Here is a 6,000-nt window from a genome sequence, read left to right on the forward strand (position 1 = left end):
ATATTTGCCTGTCTTAGACAGAGATGCATTGTTACATGATTCGTTACAGAACCAGGGCATCAGGGTTGTCAGCAAAAAAGCCACAACGCTTGGAAACTACCTAGGTAGAGATTTTTCGACAAAAGCTAGTTCTTCCTGGCTCCTGCCGGAAGTTGGATTTTTTAGATGCAGGAAAACTCCTTGCAAGAGCTGTGAGTTTGTAGTCCCTGGCAATGAGTTTAGGTCCACAGCCACTGGCAACTGTTTTGACATTAGGTTTAGACTGAACTGCAATTCTAAGTTCGTGGTTTATTTAATAAGTTGCAATATCTGTCACAAGCAATACGTAGGTAGGACGACGAGGTTTCTGAAGGACAGGATCAGGGAGCACTTACTCTCTATCAAACATGATCCGCCCTCTACTCCAGTAGCCAAACACTTTGCCAGCCACTTTATGTCTCTAGGCATTACTGTTAACGATACTAATCTAAAGAGAATGTTCAGTTTTCAAGGCATTGACCACGCCCCTCATGACATTAGAGGGGGAGATAGGTCTGCCACACTAAACAGAAAAGAAGCCTTTTGGATTTTTAATCTATTAACAGGAGCACCAAATGGCATTAATAAAATTACTGATCTCAGATATTTTGTAAATTAATGGTTTTCTTTAATGTGTATTAACATTTCAAACTGTTTACCAAAGAAATACCATCGACAGTTCTTAACCCTTTTCTCCTATGTTTGTTTACACCTTTTAAAAGTAACATTAGTCCCCATTAGCTTAAACTAGTTCATTATTACTATAGAGCATTATTTTCATGAGCAAGAAACGAAGATTTTGTGCACTTGTCACACACATTTAGCTTTTTTTTTTTTTTTTTAAGAGTTAGTTATAATGTCACCTATATAGGTATTACATGAGGCATAGAAATAAAGAACAGCAACACAGCATTTGAAAATTGTGAAAAGAATTTTTAATCAATTTCATGCTTCGAAAGGGTGAAAACAAAAATAACAAGTATAAATTAAAAAGCACGATTCATCACTATCATATTTAGTTTAGCATCACATTTTTATACAACCTCAATAAGAGGTTTATCTTATTTTGTATTCCACATTTAAAGTATCAGTGTTGCATCACTAGGATTAGAATGTAGATTTATTTTATCACCACCATTATTGGTCTTTCACTTTACTTCATTTAAAATCTGAAATTTAACATCATATATATATTTTTTTCTTGAAGTCACATTCCTTGTCTTTTGTGTTCTAATGCTCTATGTAACTTAACATCGCAGCCAATGGAGGGATTGACAAAATAACAACTGTCAAATGTATCAAAAGCTGTTTCTGTTTAAGTATTTCCCATTCTTAGTTATCTGCTACATGCATATAACTTTATCCCTGGTACTAATATAGTGTACGTGTATCTTACCAATGTTATTGAAAATACGTATGAGATTTTATTTATCGTACTCTTTGAAAGTTTGATACTAGAAATTAACTCTTATTTCCTCTGAGAGTCTGCAGTACATTGTTATAACAATTAGTTTAGATATTTTATTTAATGTTTTTCTTTTCAACTTATTTTTATTTGATATTCATTTTGTCTACCTACGGAGCAATGTTATATTATGTTATTTCATTTTCAACATTTTATTTTAACACCTTATCAACTGTGTACTGATACAATTAACAACACGCTAGCACGGTCATTATACGTTTATATTTTACATTGTATTCTTAAAAGTAATTCACATCGATACAAGATTCATATACATTGATTACTGAGAATCCAATCTTATTTTATGTTGAGCCTATTAAATTGGTTCTCATTTTGACCAAGCATAAATCCGTTACCATAGGCAGTATTATTCTGTCCCTTTAATTGCAGTACACAGGTGCTCTCATTGTGACGTAGGTAGGCAAGCCTTTTTAAGTTGTTTAATGTCTATACAAGTTAAGTCCCTGACGAAGTGCCTCCGGGCAGGAAACGCGTCGGACGTTTGCCATTGTTTCAATGTACCCCTGAGTTTGCTTGACACCCTGTTTATGATCTTACAATAAAGACATCACTTTTTACCTGCACACACCCTGCGGCTGCAATTTGTCCCAATACAAGGTAACTTTCATTGTTTTTCAAATTGCCAAGTCTCAGAGATAGTTCTGGCATTTCTGAGGTCGCATGGGTGGAAAGTGAATGTGGAAAAGAGTTCTCTATCACCACTCACAAGAGTCTCCTTCCTAGGGACTCTTATAGATTCTGTAGAGATGAAAATTTACCTCCAGGTTATCAAAACTTCTAAATGCTTGCCGTGTCCTTCATTCCATTCCACGCCCGTCAGTGGCTCAGTGCATGGAAGTAATCGGCTTAATGGTAGCGGCAATAGACATAGTGCCATTTGCGCGCCTGCATCTCAGACCGCTGCAATTATGCATGCTAAGTCAGTGGAATGGGGATTACTCAAATTTGTCCCCTCTACTAAATCTGGATCAAGAGACCAGAGATTCTCTTCTCTGGTGGCTTTCTCGGGTCCATCTGTCCAAGGGTATGACCTTTCGCAGGCCAGATTGGACGATTGTAACAACAGATGCCAGCCTTCTAGGTTGGGGCACAGTCTGGAACTCCCTGAAGGCTCAGGGATTGTGGACTCAGGAGGAGAAACTCCTCCCAATAAATATTCTGGAGTTAAGAGCAATATTCAATGCTCTTCTAGCTTGGCCTCAGTTAGCAACACTGAGGTTCATCAGATTTCAGTCTGACAACATCACAACTGTGGCTTACATCAACCATCAAGGGGGAACCAGGAGTTCCCTAGCGATGTTAGAAGTCTCAAAGATAATTCGCTGGGCAGAGTCTCACTCTTGCCACCTGTCAGCGATCCACTTCCCAGGCGTAGAGAACTGGGAGGTGGATTTTCTAAGTCGTCAGACTTTTCATCCGGGGAAGTGGGAACTCCATCCGGAGGTGTTTGCATCGTTGGGGCAAACCAGAACTGGATCTCATGGCGTCTCGCCAGAACGCCAAGCTTCCTTGTTACGGATCCAGGTCTACGGATCCAGGTCCAGGGACCCGGGAGCAACGCTGATAGATGCTCTAGCAGCTCCTTGGTTCTTCAACCTGGCCTATGTGTTTCCACCGTTTCCTCTGCTCCCTCGACTGATTGCCAAAATCAAACAGGAGAGAGCATTGGTGATTCTGATAGCGCCTGCGTGGCCACGCAGGACCTGGTATGCAGACCTAGTGGACATGTCATCTCTTCCACCATGGACTCTGCCTCTGAGGCAGGACCTTCTAATACAAGGTCTTTTCAATCATCCAAATCTAATTTCTCTGAGACTGACTGCATGGAGATTGAACGCTTGATTCTATCAAGGCGTGGCTTCTCCGAGTCAGTCATTGATACCTTAATACAGGCTCGGAAGCCTGTCACCAGGAAAATCTACCATAAGATATGGCGTAAATATCTTTATTGGTGTGAATCCAAGAGTTACTCATGGAGTAAGGTTAGGATTCCTAGGATATTGTCCTTTCTCCAAGAGGGTTTGGACAAAGGCTTATCAGCTAGTTCTTTAAAAGGACAGATCTCTGCTCTGTCTATTCTTTTGCACAAGCGTCTGGCAGAAGTTCCAGACGTCCAGGCATTTTGTCAGGCTTTGGTTAGGATTAAGCCTGTGTTTAAAACTGTTGCTCCCCCGTGGAGCTTAAACTTGGTTCTTAAAGTTCTTCAGGGAGTTCCGTTTGAACCCCTTTATTCCATTGATATTAAACTTTTTATCTTGGAAAGTTCTGTTTTTGATGGCTATTTCCTCGGCTCGAAGAGTCTGAGTTATCTGCCTTACATTGTGATTCTTCTTATCTGATTTTTCATTCAGACAAGGTAGTTCTGCGTACCAAACCTGGGTTTTTACCTAAGGTGGTTTCTAACAGGAATATCAATCAAGAGATTGTTGTTCCATCGTGTCCTAATCCTTCTTCAAAGAAGGAACGTCTTTTGCATAATCTGGACATAGTCCTTGCCTTGAAGTTTTACTTACAGGCTACTAAAGATTTTCGTCAAACATCTGCCCTGTTTGTCGTTTACTCTGGACAGAGGAGAGGTAAAAAAGCTTTGACAACCTCTCTCTCCTTTTGGCTTCGGAGCATAATACGCTTAGCCTATGAGACTGCTGGACAGCAGCCCCCTGAAAGGATTACAGCTCATTCTACTAGAGCTGTGGCTTCCACCTGGGCCTTTAAAAATGAGGCCTCTGTTGAACAGATTTGCAAGGCTGCGACTTTGTCTTCGCTTCACACCTTTTCAAAATTTTACAAATTTGACACTTTTTCTTCTTCGGAGGCTGTTTTTGGGAGAACGTTTAAGTTCCTGCCTTGTCCCTCCCATCATCCGTGTACTTTAGCTTTGGTATTGGTATCCCACAAGTAATGGATGATCCGTGGACTGGATACACTTAACAAGAGAAAACATAATTTATGCTTACCTGATAAATTTATTTCTCTTGTAGTGTATCCAGTCCACGGCCCGCCCTGTCCTTTTAAGGCAGGTCTAAATTTTAATTAAACTACAGTCACCACTGCACCCTATGGTTTCTCCTTTCTCGTTTTGTTTCGGTCGAATGACTGGATATGGCAGTGAAGGGAGGAGCTATATAGCAGCTCTGCTGTGGGTGATCCTCTTGCAACTTCCTGTTGGGAAGGAGAATATCCCACAAGTAATGGATGATCCGTGGACTGGATACACTACAAGAGAAATAAATTTATCAGGTAAGCATAAATTATGTTTTTTAATTTCTTCAAGCAAGAATTTTTTGTTTTAAATGGTACAGGTATGTACTATTAACTCTTGTCAGGGTTGTCATCATATATTTCACTGTGTATTTAAATTATAATTAGCACAGCAGTATTTAAGGCTCCACCTAGTGTTACCCTTTGCTTGGTAATTTAATTCAGTACCTTTGTGTATGCTGTTTGATATTGACTCAGCCATTCCTTGCTGTCTAAGTGGGGATTCCTCTTTGTATTACACTTACCTGGATATCTGAATCTCTAGTATTCTGTGACATTGCAGCATCTCTCCTGAGTCTCCTCTGAAAGATTGTCACATAACTCCAATTCTGGATATCGTTTGGTTTTGCCTGCTCACAGATCTTTACTCTCTGCACTGCAGCCTGGCCTGTGACATCACTCCCAGCTCCTCTGTGTACTCAAACGGCTGCTGCAGCTCACACACTGCCTTTCATTACATATAGCTTGCCTGTCTCTCCGGATTAGCTCACAGGACAACTGCTAGACAAGTTTTTAATGCCTTCACACAGCATACTCCGGTCTGTATAATAACAATATCACTGTGGATTCATATGTTACTCCTCTCATGCTTATACACAGCTTCTGGTAAACAAATCTGTCTGCTTGTTATTGCTGCTTGTTGAATGACTTTTACTTGATTGCAAACAACTTATCACGCTTCTCACATTTAAGCATTTAACCATCAGCTTGCTGTTTGTGCCTGAAACTAACCCTGCATAATTCTCTTAAGACTTATATTGCTCATATGAAGATAAATCAGTTACGGTGCTAATAGCCTGCACAATTAAGGCTGAAGATAGTGTCTGTATGAGAGTGTGTAAACAACTGTATATATTTTATATGTCTGGATTTGAAGACTGAAATTTACTCTGGGAACAGATTTTCATTTATTCTGATTGTTACTTCTTCTGGAATTAGAGCAATCCTATTTCATCTGCCATATCATAGGATTGACTCATTCCTTATATTTCTCTAATAACATCTTCACACTGTATCCTTACAGTAGTGACCCTCAGATCTATGAGCACAACAGGGTTCTATAAGTTAGATCTTAATGAGCCCGAGGTAAGGTGTGAGACTGAGTGGTCCTATAAAATATCAGGATACTAGTTTATACCAGAACAACTCTCAGGAAGCAGATGGATGAAGACTTCTGCCTGGAGGATGATGATCTTGGCATTTGTAACTAAGATCCAGTGCGGTTCCCACAGAGG

The sequence above is a fragment of the Bombina bombina genome, chromosome 2, assembly GCF_027579735.1.
Source record: "Bombina bombina isolate aBomBom1 chromosome 2, aBomBom1.pri, whole genome shotgun sequence".
Classification (NCBI taxonomy): domain Eukaryota; kingdom Metazoa; phylum Chordata; class Amphibia; order Anura; family Bombinatoridae; genus Bombina; species Bombina bombina.